General features: G+C 45.6%; 1 protein-coding gene across 3 annotated transcripts in view; it reads right to left on the bottom strand.

Moving 5' to 3' along the window:
- Nucleotides 1-24,613, bottom strand: part of GABRG3 (gamma-aminobutyric acid type A receptor subunit gamma3) — a 484,848-nt gene that overhangs the window by 61,321 nt on the left and 398,914 nt on the right. The window lies entirely within an intron of this gene.

Raw genomic sequence — 24,613 nt, 5'->3', positions numbered from 1 at the left:
TAACTGCTGCAGAAACAACACAGATATGGCAAGGTCCCTGCTCTCCTGGGCTTATCCTGGGGGGATGAGATTGCACATAGGCAGATGCCGACAAGCTAGAGCACAGGCAGGGAAGGAGTGAGGGGGTGGGAGTGAGAAGCAGGCTCAGAGGGGAGGGGATGCGGAAATTCCCTCTGATAAGATCCGGAAGGAGATGAGGACGTCTCCAGGAAACCCTCAAAGGCTGTGAGCAAGGAACTAGGTGTGCTTCAGGAAGAAGGAGGAAGACAACTGAGCAAGGGCAGATGAGGGAAACGGGTGAATTGGGACAACCGGTTCTGGAAGCAGCAACTGGCCAAGAAGCAAGGCAGGCAATGGGCATGTTCACCAAGAGTCCAACAGGCAGGAAACGAAAATAAAAACAACTGAGGTTCACTTTTCTCGTGAGATGGGCAATTTGTTGTTTTTAAAAAATGCATTAACACTTTTCAAAACATCCAGTGTTGACAAAAGTGGTGAAAAAGAAGTCTCTATATGCTGGTTTTGGCTCTAGTATTGAATGCAGAATCACGGTATGGAATACGGCACTATTAAATTCTTCCTTGTTTGTAAACTTTGTGAAATTTACTTGACAGAAATACAGTGACAGCAAAAAAAAAAATAAGTAAATAATATATGAAATAAAAACGCACACATGTGGATTACTGTGCTATTTTTGAGAGCTTGAATAAGGCAGGAATTCCACTCCGTCGGTTCAGTGAGGACGCCGCCATTAATGAGGAAGCAGCCGCGGCGCCTGCGCGGAGTGGGCGGGGCGCCGCCGTTAATGAGGAAGCAGCTGCGGCGCATGCGCGGAGTGGGAAGGTCGCCATCATACTTCCCGAGCTGCGGGGTCCCAGTGGTACGGAGGGAGGTCATCGTCGCAAAACGGTCTCGGTGTACAAGTGGAGAGTAGATCTGTTTATGTAAGTCTGCATGAGCAAACAGATGTACAGGAAGGAGCAGAGAACCCTTGCAGGGCCTGCCAGGCCCCCAAAGCATGAAGTAAAGAAAACTCTCGAGTCCCTTTGAGGGGAATTGCGGACGCCTCGCCAGCGAGCCCTGAGAGGTAAGTGAGCAGCCTGAGGGCTGGAAGGCACTGGACCCCCCAGGTGACGGGCCGGCTCGCAGACCTCAGGGACCGAGCTGGGGGCTGCTCTTCGTTCTGAATTTCCTCGAGGGGCCTGAAGGAAGTCATGCCTTCGGGTCAGATCTTAACATTCCTTTCCGTCCAGCCCAGATTTTTTAGACAAAGTTTCACTTCCTTAGCCAATCGCAAATCAGAGCCTCTGGATCCACCTCTGACCTCTAAGCCTCTCCTTCAAGACATCCTCCTGCCTGTGAGGGCCAAACCAGCCTACAGTCTCATGTGTTATGTATTGACTTACGGCTTTGCCTGTAACTTTCCTGAAATGTACCCCTGCCTTTAAGAACCCCTGCTGGCAATCTGCTGAGGTTAGCTCTTCAGTGTGAGCTGCCTGATTCTCCTTGTGTGGTGCCCTGCAAATAAACACCCTCCTTTCTCCTGCAGCAAAACTTGGATGTATGTTTGGCCTCACTGTACAGGAAAAGCAGACCCCAGTTTGGCTCAGTCACGGGAACCATGGCTCAGCCTCCAGCAGGGCTACGGGTGGCATGGGGAGGAGTGGAAGGCTTTTTACTCTGCCTTTAGACTTTGAATTGTTGCAATATGAAACTCACCACAAAAAACGTCAGCCTTGAAATACTGTTTTCTTGTTGGACAAAGATATTAGCAACTGATATATTTGAGGTACTTCTGGCTATAATTCTATTATAATAGTTAAACTTATCCAGAGGTTAGCATTTAGGTAAACTCAATCTTCAGGAATGCAGCAGTGGCCTCAGAGACGTGGTCTTGGTGCAATGAAAGCAGTAACAGTGCAGCCCAATTCCATTCAAAGGACCACCGTTCCGAGATACTGGGGGGCTCCTGTGAGTCAACCAACCGTGCTCACCTTTCCCTCACTCTCAAAGTCCAAAAACAACCAACTATAAATCAATGAAGGAAAATGCAAGCTCCATTCGTGGATTACAATGAAAAGTGACACTTCCCAGCAAGAAATGAGAGAGAAAAACTTCTGAAAATTACACCAAAATGAAATGTATATCAGTCTGAAGAATATTTTACTTACAAGGAAGAAAGTGTGTGTGTGTGTGTGTGTGTGTGTTTGCGACCATGAAATCACAAAGACTATCCAATGACTAATGTTGAAACTTTCACTCTGATTAAGTTTTACTCTTCTCATTATATTTTTTATAGTTTCTTTTTAAAAAAAATATTTTGTCAGATTTATTGAGAAACAATTTACATTAACGTAATCATCTTTTTCAGGTACGCAATTAGAAATGGTTTTTAAAATTTTATTTTACTGCAGTAAGAACACTTAATATGAGCACATGCGATCTGCCTCTTACCAGATTGTTAAGTGTGTAATACAGTAGTGTTACCAACAGTCACGTGCCATTTTCTTTTGCCTCTGTGGAGTTAGAGGATAACATCAGTTGGGTGATGATACCCTAGAGATGAGATTTTCTTTCCTTTTGGAAAACTCCTGAATTGTCACCTGTGCCACTTAAGGGGCACAGCTGTCCATGCCTGTGATGATGTGTGCTCACCTTGATGCTCAGGAACTCACAGCAGCAGGAACACAAGACTCTACTCTATGGGACTGTTTGCCAAGGCCCCCTTTCTCACCAGGACAGCAGCATTTTGGACAGACACAGTCCTCTAAGGCATCACACATCACATCTAAACCTTGTTGAGACAGAGGGCAACAGACGACCAGCTTTTGAGGTGAATGAACAACGCTGAAGAGGAAAGTACTTGTGGGGAAAGGTGGAGAGAGACTTCAGGGTGTTGGAAGAATCGAGCAATGATGCATGCAGAGAACCAGAGGACGAGAACGTGCGAAGACAGAGACCCTGACCAATGGGCCTAGGGTCTGACCCCGGCTGCACCTACTCCTACACACCCAGGGCCACAGGAGCACGAGCTCATCAGAAAGACGGGGCAGAGGCTCCCTCATTGCAGCCTCTGCTGTAGGAACCTGCAGCCATTTCCATCTATCTAGCTCACATTAGAAATTGCCTCTGGAAAATAAGCCTGGATTATTCTCCTTTTGGTTATCTTTTTGTCAGAGGCATATGGAGAAGTAAGCCCTGCTCAGCTCACAGAGCCTTCCCTAAGAGGGGTGCGTTATTGCCACCCAATCTCTGATTTGAAGGCGCCACCAGGCATTGATTGCCTCTCAGCCAGATAATGAGAATGGAGCTTGCATCTCCTCAAATTGCGAGGCAGCTGTGGATACCTCTCCAGACTTGACGAGCTTGTGAACAGGGATGCAATTTCAGGGAAAGATGATTACATTCCCAGTAAGCAAGGCTGTATTAAATTAGGCCATTCCAACTATTTCAATCAGGGTGAGAATTGGCTAGGCACATGCACGTCACGAGTCAAAAACACTACTATTAAATGGCCTTGCGTTTCCTTCCCCTAAATTGTAACAATGATACACAGTGCAAAGGCCGATACAGTTCACGAGGATGGAGCGATGTCATGTCAGCAGCTTTGAAGAATAGGAGAGACAGTTCTCCTGCAAGCTGCCTTTCGGTGGCCACACTTGTCATGATCTGCTGGTGCTTTTGGGGAAGATGCAGCCTGAATGTGTGTGCCACACAGCTGACCAATACAGGGAGGGGGACTGAGACGGGTGAGGACCGGGAGGAGAGGAGAGGACCTGGGGTAGAGCCTGAGCATCGTTCCTGCACTGTCCCAGGAGTTCACAGCAAAAGCAGATGGTCACAGGCCTGTTCCTGCCCCCTCTTTCAGCTGCCTCAATAAGGTTCCATGAGGTGACCCCGAAGCCCTGGAGCCTGGAAGCTTTGTTTAAAGATATGGAGTCAGGAGAACCTTCCAGTTGCAAGCTAAAGATTTCCCTGAGTGGGAATCACTCCACGGGTGCTTTGACAAATACACTGTCCTTTAAGCCCCATGTGAAACACAGGCAGAAAGTAGTGGGTACCCCTTATGCCACTGGCCATAAAACAGCAACAGTGACGGCTGGGGCAGAGTGAGGAGGGCTGGACTAGGCGTCTAGGCTGACACGAGGCTGCAGACTCCATGGAGGCATCCCGCAGTCTCTCAGCTTCCTGTTCCAGAGAGCACAGGGCTGGTTCAGTGCGTTAGTCCTGGATAAGCCACTTTAGACACGGGGCAGAGAGGGTGTCCATATCTAATTGCAGGTCTCCCTCTGCCAAGCAGGAATCTCTTCATTTGAAGCTCAGACCCACTACTTCGTTAAAGAATTGTTTATCTCAAGAAAGAAATGTGTCTAAGAAGATTGTCAGCTGATGAAGATGGAGAGGGATGTAGGGAAAATGGAACAGGTAGCTTTTGGATGGATGTAGGCCTGAAGGTCATGTTTCTACAAAGGCAAAAGACAAAACCTCAAATGCTGTCAAGGACTTGGTCCAGGTACCTCCCAAGCATCCTTCCTGTGAAATGCAAGTGGAAAGGAAATTCGTCGGTTCCTCCACCTTGCCGCCGGCCCTGCACTGTCCATCTGGAGGAATGTGGCCAGTTCTTGCAGGTTTACGGTCACTCCTAGTCCAGTTGCATGCCACCATGGTGGTCTCTACTGAACGCTACAACTCCCCACCCTCCACTCACACCCCCTGCAATGGGTCAAGCTGCGGGAGATGGAGAGGCCTGCGGCCCCCTCCTCCAGCTCCTTCCACCTCCACGCCCCTGCGGTCTCAGGTCCTTCCTTCTGAGGCCGGTGTGGTGGGTGGGGCCTGGGAAAGTGGGGAGCTCCCCTGGGGCTGGCGGGATGCCACTGTGCCTGTGCCTTGGGGCTGGCTCAACCCCTGGGCACCACTGCAGGTGCCTGTAGTAGAGAAGGCCCCTCCTCCTGCTGCTGCAGGTGGCCGCCCCCCTAAGGACTTCGGGCTCCTCCTGATACAGGCAGCAAGCCTTCTAGGGAGGGGCCCTGGTCAAGGAATAAAGAGTGGGCTCTCTTCCTGGCCCACGAGCGCCTTGGACCCAGGAGACGGTGGGTCCCATCACCCACTGCAGCCGCCTCTTTCCCTTGCTGTGAGCCCTGTGGTCCCCAAACTCCAGGGCGGCCCTGTCACTGTTTCCAGATTGGCTGGACTTGGGAAGACATTTCTCCCTCCTTTGTCCTTGGGAGGGGAGGGGTGCTTGACCTCTGCATTCTCGATCCACAGTGGACTCTTGGCCTCTCCTTGTATAATGTGCAGCAGGAGCTGAGCTACGTACATCACAGGCCTCTGGGGGCTTTTGGGCGGCCCAGTGCCTTTATTTGGGGTGTGAAGGTTCTCACAGGGCCCCTAAGGATGACGGGGGCTCCCACTTCACCTACTGCACACTGTGCTGCTCACTCAGCGACTCCTGGGGATTAGCGGTCGACCCAATGTTTTCTGACATTCTCTCATCTGTGGGGGTCATGACCAACTGTCGTCCTATAGTTCTTGAGATCTGCAGAGGACGGCAGCTGTCATGGGAAGGGGTAAGACTTGAGGTCTGGGTTTCCACCTGTCCAAGGCAGTAGACTGGAAGCCCAGGCCCAAGCAGGCAGGAAGGTGACCACTGAAAGGCTCAACAGCGGTCACTGGCACCTGTTCATAGTGAGTCAGAAAGCAGAGCCACCTGCAGGACCAGAAGCAGTGCAGGGCCATAGCCATGAGCAAAACTGTTCAGAGCAGGGTCTCAGTCGCAGAAACCTAAGGGTGGGCCCCGGATGGCAGAACATTCTTACTGGTGGGATAAGATGGCAGTGGACTCTCAAGCACAGGCTTCCAAATCTGTGTCCTAGAGTTTGGACACGGGGAAATGGGACAGTGATCCGAGCCCCAGGGGTCCCAGAACTGGAGGCAGAGCACCTTCAGAGTGGGTTAACATACCACACACACACATCACACAGAGTCAGAAACTACACATGGCATACGCATACCATCCACACATATACAAATACACATACAGCACACATGTACACCACACACACACCCCACGCAAACTCACACACCACACATGGCATACACACACCATCTGCACATACACAGATACACAGAGCACATACGCAGATACACAGCACACATACACACCACACGCACCCCACACAAACTCACAAACCACACACACACCATGCACATATACACAAATGCGCAGACACACAGCACACACACCACACCCACCCACACGAACTCACAAACCATACACAGCATACACACACCATGCACATATACACAAATGCACAGATGTACAGCACACATTCACACACCACACACCCCACACAAACTCACAAACCACACACAGCATACACACACCATGCACATATACACAAAGGCACAGATACACAGCACACACACCACACACCCCACGCAAACTCACAAACCACATGGCATACACACGTGAAACACATATATGCAAATGCACAGACACACCACACACACCCCACACGAACTCACAAACCACACACAGCATACACACACCATGCACATATACACAAATGCAGATGTACAGCGCACATTCACACCACACACACCCCACACGAACTCACAAACCACACACAGCATACACACACCATGCATATATACACAAATGCACAGATACACAGCACATACACCACACACACCCCACGCAAACTCACAAACCACATGGCATACAAACGTCAAACACATATACGCAAATGCACAGATACACAGCACACACACCACACACACACACCCCACATGAACTCACAAACCACACACAGCATACACACACCATGCACATGTACACAGATGCACAGACGTACGGCACACACACACAATAGTAGACTAAAGGGAGGAAGGCCTAAGGTTTGCTGCATCCAGAGCTGACAGTCTGGGCTGTTTACCAGCTTTCCGTGCCGCCAGCACACAGGACAGTGACAGTTGGGAGTGTCAGCAGTGTATCACCCTCTAAGACCTCACAAAGCCAAGACTCTGTTAAGGGAAAATGGCTCCCATGAATAGAATATTCTCTTTAGACAGTTTCAGGCCTCAGGAAGAACATTATTAAAATGATAATGGAAAATGTTTACTGAGCTACATTCAGATGCCACAGTAAATGGAAATGATGCCTATGTTTACTGAAGTCAAAGAGAACGCACGTGGAGCTAACTGCCTGAAGGGAGAGAAGAGACGAATGATGACCGCGTAACATGCCTGGCACTGTGGTTCATACAAGGTTCGGTACAGAACTGAATGAACTCATTATTGCTTCCTGAGGGGGTTACTGCTCGCAGTTTTCCACTTTGTCAACATACATCTGTGTTGACACTAAAGCTTCTTCGCAAGAGGTGGAAATGAGCGCGTTCCCAAACGTGGATGGGTAAGACTTGCTAAGGACTGAAATGTATGAACAGAACACACACCGTCACACAGCAGCTGCTGTGCTGCTGTGGCCTGACTGTTCCAGGTAGCTAAAAAACCAAACATCAGGTGTGGGTTTCACCTTTCTGAATCGTCCCGGCATGAAAGAAATGACACTGCGTCAGTAGCATGGGGCATCAGGATGGTGGTGCTTTACTGAGTCATGAGATGCCTTGGGCTCTGGGACCTTATCATTTACTGGGATGGAGAGAGACTCACACCCATGTCACTGGGGTGGTCAATGGCCTTTCCACCATGTTTTTTGGTTTAGAAGCAACGTTGTTAAAAATGCATTACTCAACTTTCATGCACGTAGACCTCTACTGTCAAATCTCCCAGACACCTTGTAAATGTTTAGACAAGGCATGGGCTTATGATGCCACGTGGCTTCCCCCCATTTCTGTGCAGGCAGAGGGACAGACTACAGAATTCACTTCTGTCCATGTTGGACCACATGCTTCATTTTTCTCAAGTGTTCAAGGAAATGGTGTGTAAATATTGTGCAAATATTGAAGGCACACCACAGACACACCCCACACAAACTCACAAACCACACGACATACACACGCCATGCACACGTATGCAAATGCACAGATGTACTGCACACATGCACAACAGATTAAAGGGAGGGAGACGTAAGGTGTATCTTAGAGACAGGCACACACTGGAGTCACATAAGCAAAGGTACATCCCCAAATTGACCACGTGCAGGACATTTTCCTCTAACTTCACGTGAGCCTGTTCAGTGTGGCAGCTGCCTTTGTGGAACTACCTCCCGGTGTGGACTGCGGAGCTCTCTAGCTTTAAGACAGGACCATGGAGAGAAGCACACAAGCACAGCCAAGAAACAGCTGAAGGCACAATGGGAAAGCTGGACAAGGGAAGGGGTGGGAAAGGCTTAAGAATAAAGACTTTGGCTGGGGGTGGTGGCTCACGCCTGTAATGCCAGCACTTTGGGAGGCTGAGGTGGGAAGATCACCTGAGATCAGAAGTTTGAGACCAGGCTGGGCAATGTGGTGAAATCTCATCTCTACTAAAAATACAACAATTAGCCGAGCGTGCTGGTGGGTGCCTGTAATCCCAGCTACTTAGGGGTCTGAGGCAGGAGAATCGCTTGAACCCATGAGGTAGAGGTTCCAGCGGGCCAAGATAATGCCATTGCACTCCAGCCTGGGCAACAGAGCAAAACTCTGTCTCAAAAAAAAAAAAAAAAAAAAAAAAAAGTACCATCTTTGCTGTTGTGCACTTAAAATCCTTTGAAGGATGCTGAGAGACTTCAAAGGTTACTGAGATCATCAAATGTACATGCTTTTAACTTCAAGACACATGTAACCATTCTATTCCTGAGTATATAACACGTATTTTCATATTTTTCTAGCTTTATATAATTGACAAATAAAAATGGTACCCAGTTAAGGTGTACAACTTGAGAGTTTGTGATACATTGCAAAATGATTCCCATAAATAAGCTAATTAACGTATCCATCACCTCCCATAGTTACCTTTGTGTTTGAGTGTGTGTGTGAGGAGCAGGTTTACTATCTGCACTCTTAGCAAATTTCAGGTGCGCACTATTGCTCTCATCGTGGTCTGTACATTACACCTCAGAACTTACCCTGCATAACTGAAGCTTTGTGCAGTTTGACCAACACGTTCTCATACTCTCTGCCCTCAGCAACTCCCATTCTAATCTCTGCTTCTAGGAGTTGGACTCTTAGATTCCACATATAAGTGAGGTCATGCAGTATTTGTCTTTCTGTGGCTGGCTTATTTTACTCAGCGTTCATGTCCTTTAGGTTCATCCCCTGTTGTTGCAAATGACAGGATTTCCTTCCTTTTTGTTGAGGGAAGCAGCAAAGGAGAAAGGACTGACAGACTGCCTACATACATTGGTTATGAGTAACAAACCATGGCAAGCTGCAGGAGGCCTCTGGGGAGACAAACTTCTCCCCATGCCTCACGTTCTGGTGCAGGGTGACCTTGGCTCTGTTACCATAAACATTGTGCTCAAGGACGTAAAACCCCTTCATAGCACTATGATGTAACCAGACTTGTAGGCTCCTCATAAGGCCCAGTTCCACCAGCTGCACATAGGTAACAGGCTAAAGAGAGCCACATGTTCTTGTTTCGTGAAACTCTCAAACCGCCACTGTTATCAATCTTCAGAATGACACACCAGTCCCAGCTCACTGCTTCACCCCACCATCATGTCACCCTGTCCCCACCATCACTCCACCCCTACCCTACAGATCAAAGAGATTATAACCAGTAAACACCGTAGAAGATCAGAGCTCAGGGCCTTTGCATCCTCCTTTATGCACTGGGCCCTAGTTCCACTTTTTGCATTCTTAATCTTTTTCTCATTCCTTTGTTGCTACCAAACTTGGGGTGCCCACAGGTGGTGTGTGGGGGCTAGCTCACTACACTTTTTAAGACTGAATAGTATTCCTATGTCTGTGTGTGCATCAACGTTTCTTCATCCATTTGTATGTGTGTGAACACTGAGGGTGACCTTGGTTACCGTGAACCTTGGTTTCTGTGAATAATGCTGCAGGCAACATGGAAGGGCAGCTATGTCTTCAGCATCCTGATTGCACTGCCTTTGGAGATAAAGTGGACTCTTGCACAACATAGGTTTCAACTGCAGAAGTCCACTTACAGGTGGATTTTCTTCTGACTCTGTCCTCCCTGAGACAGCAAGACCACCCCTCTCTCTTCCTCTTCCTCAGCCCACTCAATGGGAAGACAATGAGGGTGAAGATTTCTATGATGCTCTTCCAAAATGTATATGGTTTTCTTGTCAACATTTTATTTTCTCTAGCTTATTTTATGGTAGGAATACAGTATACAATGCACATAACAAAATGTCTGTTAATCGACTGTTTATGTTATAGGTAGGGCTCTCAGCCAACAGTAGACTGCTAGTAGTTAAGTTTCTGGGGAGTCAAGAGTTATAATGGATTTTCAACTGTGGGGGTATTGCCCCCTCAATCCCCATGTTGTTCAAGGGTCAGCTCTATATTGGGATTGCTGGATGATATGACAGTTCTATTTTTAATATTTTCAGGAACCACTGTACTGTTTTCCACCATGGCTGTATCAATGTGCATTGCCACCAACAGTGTGCAAGCGTTCCCTTTCCTTCACTTCCTCACCAGCACTTGTTATCTTTTGCCTTTTGGATAACAGCCATTCTAACAGGCCTGAGGTGCTATCTCATTGTGGTTTAGATTTGCATTTCCCTGATTCTTAGTGATGCTGACTGTTTTGCATTTGGGTGTCTGCTTTTAAAAAAATGTTTGTTTAGTTCCTACACCCTTTTGTTCAACTTAAACATTTTCTTTCAATTTGGCATTGTTTTAGGCTTTAAGAAAAGTTACAAGAATGGTACAAAGATCTCTCGGATACCAAGCAGACCACCAAGTATTATTGCGACATTTTAGCACATTTGTATTATCCCTTTCTCTCCCAATCTCCCTCCACAAAAGACGCTTACAGGTATTGATCGACTTACAACATATGCAAATTATGACCATTCAACTTTATGACCGCAATCGCTAGCCACGACTGCTCCGCGTCTGGCAGCGCAAACGTTGCCCAGCTGGGCGTACAACAGTGCGGACCAGCTTCCAGCAGCACTACCATCTCCACGTGCACCATTTCAACTGTTATCCCAGACTCAATACAGCAATTTGTGTCTTGTGTCTTGGATATTTTTCATCAAACCCCTCCCAAGATGTCTACCAAGAGGAAATTGTCTTTGTCTATGCCTCAGCCTGCCAAGAAGGAAAGAAAGACATCAATCTAGACACGAAAATGAAGATAATTAAGCAGTAGGAAGGAGGAAAGAAAGTGAATGTGATCGCACGTGATACGAAGTTATCACACTCAACTGTGTCGACGATATTGAAAGATAAAGAATTTGTGAAGCTGTGAAAGGTTATGCACCCATGTGATCAACAGTTATAACAAAGCAACGAAGTGGGCCCATCCACGAAATGGAGAAATTGCTATATATTTGGATGGAAGATCGAATTCAAAAACGGACACCATTAAGTCTTTTTACTGTGCAGGTGAAGGCGAGAAGTCTATTTCAGACTCTGAAGGAGCATGCTGGAGAAGATTACGGTCAAGAATTTGTAGCAAGCACTGGCTGGTTCCAGAGATTCAAGAAAAGATTCCAAATGCATAGTGTTAGAGTGACTGGAGAAGCAGCGAGTGCGGATGAGGAAGGAGCGCGTAAGTTTGTTGATAGTCTGGATGAATTAATTACAGATGAGGGATATCTAGCAGAACGGATTTTCAATGTTGATGAAACTGGATTATTTTGGAAACGGATGCCAGCACGCACTTATATTCACAAAGAGGCCAAAAGCATGCCGGGATTTAAAGCATTTAAGGATAGGCTAACTCTGCTGCTTGGCGGGAATATCGCAGGGTTTAAGCTGAAGCCATTCTTAATTTATCACTCAGACAACCTGCGTGCGTTCAAGAATGTTAACAAGCACACACTGCCCATCTACTTTCGTTCTCAATGTAAAGCATGGATGACACAAGGATGGTTTGAAGACTGGTTTATGAACTGTCTTATTCCTCAAGTTCGAGAATATTGTTTGGAGAAAGATATTCCTTTCAAGATTTTATTGCTATTCGATAACGTGCCTGGACACACACCACATCTAGATCTCCATCCAGACGTAAAATTTGTTTCTCTTCCGCCAAACACGACTCCACTCATCCAGCCTATGGGCCAAGGTTCGATTGCTACATTAAAGGCCAACTATCTCTGAACCACCTTTGCTCAAGCAAGATGCTTACTCAGAACTAACATTGCGAGATTTTTGGAAACACTACAACATTTTGATGTGTATCAAGAATATTGCTACCGCCTGGGAGGCTGTGATGACAAAGTGCATGAATGGCATCTGGAAAAATTGTGTTAAGCGCTATGTTAATGATTTTGATGGATTTGACAGTGAACATGAACTTGAAACGATTTGGGAAAAAATAGTAAAACTCGGTAAAGAGCTTTCTTTGGAGTGTGAAATGGAAGATGTCGAAGAGTTGCTAGACAAAGAATCCGGAGAACTTACAAATGAAGAGCTAATCGAACTGGAAGAAGAAAGAGTGGCAGAAGAAGAAACGAGAGAAGCAGAGAAAGAAGAGGAGGAGCCAGAAAGAAAGTTCACCACTAAGGGATTATCAGACGGTTTACCTTTACTGAATAAACTTCTTATACATTTCGAAGCAATGGACACAAACATCGAATGATTTGCAAGGATTGAACGGATGGCGCACGATGTGTTTTATCCATATCATGAAATTTATGAAGAAAAAAAGAAACATACAATTCAGACAAAGCTCACCATGTTTTTGAAAAAAAAAACCAACTCTGGTAACCCCAACTGCTGCCTCAGATGACGGCATCAACAATCCGCAGCCAAGCACCAGTGGCCAATAAAATGTTTCGTACATGTTTATTTATTTTGATATGTTTTGCAATTGGGAAAATGTTTCCTATGGTATTTTTTACACTTGTATTTTGTATTTTTGTACGCACCTGTATTTTGTAATTTTGTATGTTTTGCAAATATTAAACCAGTTATACTGGTAATGCAGTGTTTTACTTAAACCTGACGAATGTAAAAATAAGAAACAAAATGGTGTAGAGATGATACAAATGGCATAAAATGAACAAAGAAAATTATGATAAAATATGACTTAAAGATTTTCATAACATCATTTCACAGTACTGTACATATAGCCTACTCAACTTATGACCAAATTGTGTTACGACCGGTCTGTCAGAACCAATCATGGTCGTAAGTCGAGCACTAGCTGTATATTTTCTCCATTAGTCAAGTTGCAGTCATGTGCTCCTTGGCCTATTTTTAATTGTTTTTGTTGTTGAGTTCCTTACGTATTTTGGATATCAACTTATTATCAGGTGTGTAGTTAGTAGATATTTTCCCCCACTCCATAGACTGCCTTTGACTCTGCTGATTGTTCCCGTTGCTGTGCAGGTTTTTAGTTCAATATAATCACAGTTGTTTATAGTTGCTTTTGTTGCCTGTGCTTTTGGGTTCATATCTAAAAAATTATCACACAGGTTAATGTCATGGAGCTTTCCCCATATGTTTTCTTCCTGAAATTTATAGTTTCTATTCTTGCATTTAAGATTTTAATCTCTTTTGAGTTTTATATATGATGTGAGATAAGGGTCCAATTTCATTCTTCTGAATATGTCAATACAGTTTTCCCAACATCATTTATCAAAGAATATTTATGAATATTGTCATCTTTGAAAAAATTAATTGACCACAAATGCATACATTTATTTCTGAATTCTCTGTTCTGTTCCATTGGTTTATGTTTCTGTTTTTATGTCAGTAACATGCTATTTTTAAACTATAACTTTATGAAATCACTAGAAATCAAGAAGTGTGATGCCTCCAACTTTGTTTTCTTTATCAGAATTGCTCTGGCTATTTGGGATCATTTATGGTTGCATGTAAGTTTTAGGTTTTTTTTTTTTTTTATTTCTGAGAAACATGTCATTGAAATTTTGATTGGGATTACACTGAATCACTCTGGGTGACCACTTTGGATAGTATGACAATATTAATGTTGCCACTCCATGAACATGGAGTGTATTTTCATTTATTTCTGTCTTCTTTAAGTTCTTTCATGAATATTTTATAGTTTTTCAGTTTGGCCAAATTTATTCCTAATATTTTTGATGTTATTTTAAATGAGATTGTTTTCTTAGTATCTTTTTCAGATAGCCCATTGTTAATGTACAGAAATGCAACTGATTTTTGCATGTTGATTTTCTGTCTTGCAACTGTACTGAATGTGTTTACTAGTTCTAACAATTTTGGAGACTAGGGTTTTCTATAACAACCTGAGACATTTTTACTTTTTTTTTTTTTTTCCAGAATATTTGGATGTCCCTCACCCTCCTTTTTTTTCTTGTCTTTTTGTTCTGGCTAGGACTTCCTATGTTGAACTGAAGTGGCAAGAGTGGGCATTCTTGTCTTGTTCCTGATCTTACAGGAAAAGCCTTTCACCGCTGAATATAATATGATCCTACTTCCTACGAATTCAGAAAAATAACAGTAAATTCTTTCAGAAGGTTCACATGAAAAGTCAATTGTTTCCAACTAATTTTGTGAGGACAGCATTACCACAACACCAAAGCCAATGGTGATATTTCTAGAAAAGAAACTTGACATGAACACTTCAACAAAATATCAGCTATCCAAATCAGCAACAAATGACAAACGATAATGTATAATCACCAAGTGATTACCCCAGGAAATAATTATAACATGTGTACATTAATAGATAACATTTGTAGATTAATAGATATGTTTTAACTTACTAACAGAATAAAAGAGAAAATGGTATAATTATCTGAATACATGAGGTAAAATCATTTCACAAAATGTGACACCAGGTCATTATAAAACCTCCAGGAAAATTTGAAATAGAAGATATATCTTCAATTTGATCCAGGGACTTAACAAAACCATCCAGCTAAGATCGTGCTTAATGATGAAAGGCTCCCAACATTCCCTCTAAGATCATGAATAAGAGAAGGATATCTTCTCTTGCCACTTTTATTCAGTGTTATGCTGGACATTCTAGAAAGTTCAGCTAGAAAAGGAGAAGAGAGAAAATGCAGGCATTTTGGAAAAGAAGAAGCAAAACAATCCTGTAGGTAGAACATATTAATGTATCTACAAAAGGCTACTTAAATGTATGTGACAGCTTAGCAATGTCACAGGTACAAGGTCAGTAAACAGAATATTAACAATACATGATTTAAAATGAAATTTAAAGTGCAATACCACTTATAGTTGTAATAAGTATGAAAATCGTATGGATAATTTTTACAAAATGTATGGTACAGGCCCACTATGTAGACACTGAAAGACGCATTGCTTTTGAATTCTCAACTATTTGCAAATTGGCCTATTAATTTAATGCCACTCAGTAAAAAACTTGGCAAGTATTTTTGTAGAAGTTAACAAGCTAATTATAAAGTTACATGGAAATTTAATGGACCTATATTAGCCAAAACAGTTTTGAAAAAGAAGATCAAAGTTGAATTTCAAGACTTAGTATGAATAAATAGAAACCAGGACAGCGTAGTAACAGAGTAAGAACAGAAACATTGGTCAGTGCAATGGAACGGAATCTAGAAGCAGAGTCACACATAGGTGGTCCACTTATTTTCAACGTAGAGACCAAGATAAGTCTATGGAGAATTAATAGTCTTTCCAACAAAAACGAACGTTAGTTCTTACCTCAAACCCTATACAAAATGTAACTATAAAATTGTTTAATGTAACTTAATGTGGATTTGCACACAAAAGCTAAAGATTTGAATCTTCAAGAAAAAAAGACATAGGAGAATAGTTTTACCTTCTTGAGATAGGTCAAAATTATTTATCACAGAACACAAAAATCCCCAATCATTAAAAAATTTGAAAAACTAGACTTCCTCCAATTAACAGCTTCTGCTCTTTGAAAGACACTAGTGAGAAATTGAAAAGGAATGCCCCTAGACTTCTGCTTGAAATCTCATCACTGGATATATACACCCAAAGCATTATAAATCATTCTATTATAAAGACACATGCACACATATGTTCACTGTGACACTGTTTACAATAGCAAAGACCTGGAACCAACCCAAATGCCCATCAATGATAGACTGGATAAATAAAATGTGGCACATATACACCATGGAATACTATGCAGCCATAAAAAAGGATGAGTTCATGTCCTTTGCAGGGATATGGATGAAGCTGGAAACCATCATTCTCAGCAAACTGACACAGAACAGAAAACCAAACACTGCATGTTCTCACTCGTAAGTGGGTGTTGAACAATGAGAACACATGGACACAGGGAGGGGAGCATCACACACCGGGGCCTGTTGGGCGGTAGGAGGGCTAGGAGAGGGATAGCCCTCCTAGATAGATGACATTAAGAGAAATACCAAATGAAGATGATGGAGAGGGGGGATGGATGCAGCAAACCACCATGGCATGTGTATACCTATGTAACAATCCTGCACGATCTGCACATGTACCCCAGAACTTAAAATATAATGAAAATAAAAAATAAAAAAAAGAGCAATAATGCCACGGAAAACAAGTGGAGCTGCCATACTCTCCTGGTGGGAATGTAGGGCAGCAGGCCACTTTGCAAAACTGTGTGGCAGTTTCTTATGGAGATCAGTCCCCTTTTACTTATGACCAAACAACTTCACTCCCAGGGGTTTACCAAAGATAACAGTGAAGTTATGCCCATGCCAGTACTTAGACATGCATGCTCACAGTGTGTTTATTCCTCATAGCTCAAAATTAGAAAAAACCCAGCTCCCCATTCAGCAGGGAATAGGTCAACACATGGTGGTCTAGCCATACTAGGTAATACTCTTCAGAAATAAAGTGAGAATAGGTTACTTTTAAATGGAACAACCTAGTAAGTTTCCAAAAATTGCTATTAAGCTGAGTTACAAAACAGCCAAGTTCAAAACAGTCTACACTCATGATTCCATATTCACAGAGAATTCTGGAACAGGAAGAATTGACCAGTAGAGGCAGAAGTAGAGGTGATGATAAAAAATAAATTTTCTTGTTAAAGAAAAACAATCTTTCTTTTCACATGCTGGCAATCAACAGTTAGGTGAAAAACTCAAAAGGTACCATTTACAGATAACTTAAAATGTAAATTCTTTACTACTAAATTTATGGAAGATATTCCACAGGAACCCAGATAAACTTTCTGAGAAAGAAAACAAGGAGGATGTAAGCATTCCATATTTCACGTTGGATCCCATGGATGGGAAATTCATTCTGGACAGACATCCATCGTGGTCACCTGCTGGTGCAGTGCCCTGCCCTGCCTGCCACCCTGCCACTCTTGGACCTGGGACCTAACCTCCATTGCCTGCTCATTTTTCTGGCCCTCAGACTCCCCTTTGCCTAACGACTGTACCCTGGGAGGCAGCTCTCAACTTCTGCACCCCCTCCTTCCCGACAGTGTTGCTCCCGAGGGACCATTAGTACTAGTCTAAGGGTTTGCTGCGGGGTAAACCAAAACCAAGGTATTAGTTCACACAAATTGATCTGTAAATACAGTATCATTTCGAATAAAAGACGCAGAGTGTGTGTGTGTGTGTGTGTGTGTAAACTGACAAGGTGACTCATGGTGTAAGATACCCGGTCTGAAGATCTTCAGAAGCGATGTATTAGGAAACGTGATGGGAAAAATCAGTGGAGGGTTGGGAGGGGTCTTACGGGGTGAGGGGTGAGGTGAGGGTGCAATGTCAAGCACAGTTCTGCCGCAGGTGACCTTGGCGACAGGGTGAACCACACTCCGCACCGTCCCTTCAGGGCCAGGTCAGGAGCTGCAGTATTCCGGCGTCTGCACCAGTCAGACAGTGGAGAGGGCGGCCCTTGGAGAGACAGACACCTTTGCATGGGAGCTGCCGCTGATTGCATCTCTGTGGTGACACCAGAAACCCTCACTTTGCAGAGCTGCTCTCAAGCCACCATCAGAAGACAGTGTACAGCTCTCAGGAGGGACTTAGATGGGGGAAGTGTTTCCAAAGGACAATGCCATGTGCTGGACAGCTGCCACACACACCGCTGACAGAATCCTCTCCGCGGGGACACGGAGCTACAGAAATTGGGATCAGAGGCCACTCTCAGCGTCCTAGGTATTTGGGTGAAGTTTTGAGTGGGTGTTTCTGGCTCTGAACCATGACCTCCTCACTTAACCAGAGATTTTATTTGTCTTCAGGGTAAGTAAAGAACAATTTATCAGGAGATTAAATGACATAAATGCAAGTGCATACTAGAATCCTCTAACCCCTGCAGGCTCTCAGTAAACATTTCCTAAAGATCATTCATAGAATCATGAAATCTCTCACTGAGGCAAGATAATAAATTCCTCTTTGGGACAGCTGGTAGTTTAATGGCTGAATTTTGATCAGTTCCTTAGTGATTAGTGGGAAGGGGCAGAGAAAAGAGGGTTCGGGTGACCATGTTTCACTCATCCCAAATGTCGCCTCTGTGAGACAACGTGCAGAGCAATCGGGCACTCACCCACTCTCCCTCCAAAAGTGCTAGCTTGGAAAAAATGGTAAGAAATAAGAAAAAGAAAACTGACTTTAACTTTTTATGCAAACTTTAAGTCAGCTTAGTTGAAAAAGTTTTCTGATTTCATAACTAAGATGTCTCTGATCATGACTAAACCTTTTCATAGCTCTTAGGAAAGCAAGTAAATGAAAATACATCCATGCAGAAGGCACTGTTCACTCTAGCTCTCTGGAGAGAGATGAACTGAGACTGAAATGAAAGCATGAGCAATCCCGTCTAACATGGAAAAGTTTACCAAAGGTTCAGAGATTAACAACTGAAAAGTGAGGTGAGCCAGACTGTCCCGACCCACCAGGCAGCCCCCTGGGTGCTCTGTGAAAGGACTCAGCTTCAGCCAAACACAGCAGCACAGACTTGGAGCTTCCACAGCAGAAGTCCGTTTCTTCCCAGTTCCAGTGCCTGCAAGTCCAAGATCACGGTGTGGGCAGGGCTGGCTGGTTCTCAGGCCTCTCTCCTAGGCTTGAAGACGGCCGTCTTCTTCCTAGATCCTCAGAGTCTTCCCTTTGGGTAGAGCTGCCTCCTAACCTCTTCTTAAAAGAACACTGGTTTTAATGGATTAGGCCCATCCTCATCACCTCATTTTAACTTAATTACCTCTTTAAAGACGCCACCTCCGAATACAGTCACATACTGAGCTACTCTTGGTTAGGGCCCCAAAACAGGGAGGTGGGGGACAGACCACCTCGCAGCCCATAACCAACTTTACTTGGGGAGGGCCAGGCTCTGGTGCCATACAGGGCCCTGTCCCCTCTGGCGGCACACAGAGCAGCCTCACTGGAAAGCGCGGACACTGGGCGGCTTATCTGCCTTGCTAAGCTGAGACACTGGCCTCTCCAAGTTCTACCCCTTAGAAGAAAATGGTTGTATGTATAGACTATTTTCCTCTATTCCTTGGAAATATGAAAATGTTATTAGAATTGACACCCTACCATTTCAACTTCTCTGTATAAAGGGGTCAGATTGCAGAAAAAGTCAAAAGAATGACTTTGAAGTTCCTTGAAGAAGGAAGAAAACTAGAACCAAGGCAGGGTCTGTGGGAGAGATCACGCCACTGGCTTCCAAAGTGTGTTCGGCATGAGGAACGACCCGTGAGGCCCAGCTGCCAGGGTGCCTGGGGCGTCCAGGTGGCTTGATGAGGAGCCTGGACCAGGGAACCTGTGTGCTGGGCGCCCTTCGTGGGCTTCTCTTCCCAGGGCTTGTGTTGCTCGGAGCAGCAGAGCTGTGGGACACACAGCTGCGTGTGCTGTAAAGTGGACGTGTACGTGGAGCATATTCCATCACTCCTCCAGTCCCTCCTAGCCAGCTTCTCTCAGCACTGCCCAGGCACTGCCCATCTTCCTGAGGCTGTGGGTACGGAGTGCACCCGTCCTGGGGAGCTCGCAGAGGAAAGTGATGCGTATAAACCACTTTCAGATGAAGGGAAGCTGACCTGGCTGAACCCTGGCTATGGGGCCTGGCTAGGGGGTAGGAGGCTGAGACCAGGAGCCCGGCCTCGTCCATCACCTGTGCCCTCTGCAAAGGCTGGGCGTGGACTTGCCCCCAAGCTCCCAGCAGCCCCAGAAACCCAGTTCTCCCAACCCCCAGCTCCCGGCAGGTCAGCAGCAGGAGGGATCACTGGGGAAGGGGCTTCTCCGAGCCTGGCCTTGCTTTCGTACGTCTTAGCCTTGGGTCCAGGATGTCCCCTAGCATAATCCCCACCACTGCCTTTTTATAAAGGGGTCTGTGGCAACATAATTCAGGAAATCTGCACATTATGCTCCCCGTTTGACATTCACAGCTGGTGCAAGTGATCCTGAAGTAGCAAACCTGGTGGAAATGTGTTTAATCCAGTGGCTGCCAAACCTGATTATGAGCTTTAAAAAAACACATGCACATTAAATCTGTGAGTGTCACGGGAACCACCCTGTAGACTGTGCGGGCACTCCTGCCTCTCCCTCTCCGCAGGAGGTCACAGGCACGAGAAGAAAGCACAGGGAAGGGTCTCAGTGGTGGCTCTCGCTAGCCTGGCCTGCCTCCCCAACCCCCCGACTTGAACAAGCTCTCAGGGACTGGAAGACCCCAAGATTTGCAGATCAGGTATTGGTTCTCATCAGAGCCAGTGAAGACGGGTTGCAGGAAATTGCTCTGTGATGCCAGGAGAGGAGAAGAGATATGATTGGTCGCCATGCTCCTGCTGGGACTGTGCGTTGGGAAGACCTGATTGCTCTGCAGTGGGAGACTCGGGGACAGACAGTGACATATCTTTCCAGGGCTGCTCTTCACACCAAACATGAAGAAACAAAACCATCTCGAAAGCTGTTCTGAGCTTTTCTGGCTAAATCTATAGCCAAGCAATAAAATAGCTGCCATATGGTTTACAAGAATCAATAACTTAACATGATAAATTTAGGGTGACACAATATATTCCCCACAAGAGATTCAAGCCTACAGTGGGTGCAGGAAGTTGACAATGCACAAATGTTCTGAAGTGTTCCATTCCTCTGAAAAAGAAAATTGCAGCCATATTTCCCAAGTCATGCAAAGTGGATGCCTGAAATAAATGCTCAAGACAAATTAGATGTATCTGCCCTATTTTTGCTGTACCTTTATCTCACAGTTTAAAAAAAACCAGCCCCCTGATCTTCTTCTCTCACTTGGGCCTCTGAGATGGGGAGGGAGTGGGACAGTACGTTCTGCACTGAGACCCACCGTGGAAACGCTACTGCGTGACGAGCTGCAACTGAAAAGCTGAGGTCCTTTACACAAAGATAGGATTATCTCAAATCTCGTGCCCTGTGTGCTAAAACCCATGCTTTACCCCATGGGTATACTATTTACATGATCACTTAACCATTGTAGGATGGGTTTTAGTAATGGAATAATTAATTGGATAATTATGATCTAGTCTTGACTATGTTCCATTTATATTGCCTTCAAGGAGTAACTAATTCCACCCTGGCCTTGGACAACATAATGGCTCTCTCACCTCAGTTTCTTTAACTGTAAAATAGGGAAGGAATATTACAGATCCAGACTCATTGGTGTGACACAAGGATTAAGTGCTAATGAATATTTAGTAGAGCTGATGGTGCCTGGCCCAGGAAAGGCCTTGCATCAGTATTAGCTGTTACGGGAACACCGATCAACACAGGCCTGTGGATGCTTAGCAACGGGAAGTGCACCAGCAGATGGCCTTTGATATTCCCGGTGGCAGCAGGTTCATTCCCACGCCCATGAAAAAGCATGCAGTGAGCACTGCTGAAAAGGAATCTGGGATCCAGGTGAGAACAGTTCACCAAGATGCCTAGCTTGGTGGGTAAGAAAGGCTTACTGATGAAAACCTCAATACATACACATGAATCGCAGGGGTCACAAAAATGTGGTCCAGGCAGGTGCAAGTTTTTAGCATGAAGGAAGACAATGGCCCAGGAATCTCCTCTGCTGTTGATCTGTTCCCATGTACAATGCAGAAAGATCCTTCACAGTTATTCTGTGAGTTAAGACGGGGCACTGCCCTGTCAGGGAGCGGCCAGAGGAATTTTTGAGATTGTTAAGGATGGAGGAAAAGGGGTAGGGCTGGTGTCTGAGAAGATCAGCACCTCGGACCACTGTGTGTGCAGGTGCCCAGGACGGGAGGGGTCTGGAGAGAAGGGGGACGGGCAGAGGGAGACATGTCGGTCACAAAATGCACCATTCGGGGATGTGCACACAGGTCACAGACAGCACAGTTCATACTGAGGAAGGAGACCCCCTTCTCTGAGCCTGCACTTGCAGAAAAGGAGGAAACAAAAGTTAAAACTCAGCCAGACGAGGTCAGTGGAAGGACCAGTTGGTGCCCCCGGCCAGGTCTAAATGTTAAAGATTAAGCCCCCTGCTCCTCATCACAGCCCTCTCTGTAGATCATGGACATGGTATGGAGGAATTTTCCCTGGAAAGCATGTTCTTGCTCAACTGCTCAGACCCCCACCTCATCACATCCACCACACTCTCAACCCTGTCACATGTGCACCTCTTAGACTGTAAGCCTTTAAAAGGGCCAGGATTTTCTTTCTCGGGGACCTTGGTTATTGACGCTTGAGCCAGCCATAGCTCTCGGCGAATGAAACTACCACTTCCTTCCCAGTTCGGTGTTGGAGAGGCTTGTTCTCGGCCACTCCCGCTTCAATACACGACAGAAGTCTAACACGTGCTGTGTCACCACATGCAGTGGGGGGTGGAGAGGCATGGGAGCGCAGTAAGGTCCCTGGTGCCTGATCACACATGCTATGCCCTGCGGGTTACACTGGTGCCACCTACCCCTAAATGACCAGATTCATCACCTGGACTCATAACCCAGTGATCTGTCTGAAAATAGAGCTGGGAGGTCCTAAATTCCAACTGTAATCTTAGAGAGAAAAATACAGAGTGTGCCTGCAGCCATGACGGCTAGAACTGTGTCGTGCTCTATGTACACTGTCTCGGGGAAGACCAGGGGCAGACAGCACAGTCAGCAGTGGGTCCAGAGACAGCAAAGCCCTCGAGAAAGAGCTGCTGCCGCCCAGCCAGCCGCGCCCGGGGGGTCATGGACCACGGCACACACAGGAAGCCCAGCGGGAATCCCACTTTTGGTGTCAGTTTGTAAACACATTGTTCTGGAACATACAGACACCCGGAAAATGTGTAGGGGTGATTCTGAGGTAGCGTTTGGCTGCAGGGGACAGGCGATCAGCATCGATCTGCAGTAAGAGGACCTGCGTCCTGGTTTCTCATTTCAAGGAGCGTCTCATCTATTGGAAATGAGAGTTACAAGCTTTGGCCCAGTCTCATTGCATAATCAAGTGTTTTCAATGAGACTCTTCCCTACCACCATCCACCCATCTCTCCTTTGTCCAACTTTACTTGTTAACCAGAAAATGCAGCTTTCCTCTCATGCTGTTGGGAAGAAAGTCACACCCAGGGGCCTGACTTGGGGGAGTGTTGTCCTTGTTGTGACTCATCTCCCATTTGGCAGAGTTCCGGTCAGCGTCCAGATCCACCACAGGAATGGAGGCCGCTATTCCGACCTTGGAGAAGGCCCTTCCATTAGAAGTAGAGACGAGGCAAAAGTTAACATGTACAAAAGGGGTGGCTTTTCCTGTTGGTCTCTCTCCCCCGCGATTCAGCTCCTCACAGGCGTCTCCACCAGATGCTGTGTGCACTCTGAAGGTGCTCGCAGCACTCAGACTGTAATTCCAGCACAGGGCTGGGAAGTGGGGCCCCCAGCAGAGCAGAGCCCACAGCCAGCAGGGACATGACAGACACCTGGCTCCTCCAGGGGAGGCTGAGAGAGCTGCAGGGTGCACCCAGACAAGCACCCAGCTGGTGTCACGGTTCACTTGCTATAGAAAATCATAATGTACTCATGGTGATTTCTGAGGTTCAGTAGTGACTATTTTGAAGAAAAGTGTAGCTCCTGGCTTTCTCTTGGTGATTCATCTTCTGGAAATGTGCATCAGGTGGTGAAAGAGATCTCCAAGGCATAAGGACACTCCAAGGCGGAGGCGGGCTCCAGCAGTCTCCTGCTCTGAAGGTGAAGCTGGCATGCAGGGAGACGTGTTTGCATAAGTGTGGGCTCTGAGAAGACGGCAGCCCTCCCCTGCCTGCAGCAGAGATGTGGGGTGACTGCTCCAGGGCTGGAAGCATTTCGTACTTTTCCCAAGTTGACTCCGACTTTGCAGGCAATGCCAGCGTATGTATTGCCATGAGAAGGCAAGCACAGGACTTCAAGGTATTTATTTAGTTTTACTTTTAACTATTACTTACTTTCTATGAAAAGCATCATAAAGATGTGAAGTGCACATAAAATCATTAGCAAGCAGCTTTCAATTTAGCTAAGCTATCAAGGAAATTCTGAACAGGTCCCTGGTGAGTGATAAACTTATTAGAAGCAAAGAATTCCAAAGCCGGTGAAATAATCCAGCGGCTATTTTCAGGAGAGTGGAGCCTGGCTGGCTTCTGACTCCGCACTCTGACATCCTGTTCAC

The sequence above is a fragment of the Sapajus apella genome, unplaced genomic scaffold (genome assembly GCF_009761245.1).
Source record: "Sapajus apella isolate SASKATOON/1434 unplaced genomic scaffold, GSC_monkey_1.0 scaffold113, whole genome shotgun sequence".
Classification (NCBI taxonomy): domain Eukaryota; kingdom Metazoa; phylum Chordata; class Mammalia; order Primates; family Cebidae; genus Sapajus; species Sapajus apella.
The sequence above is the reverse complement of the archived record's forward strand: the minus strand, read 5'-3'. Positions and strand labels throughout refer to the sequence as shown.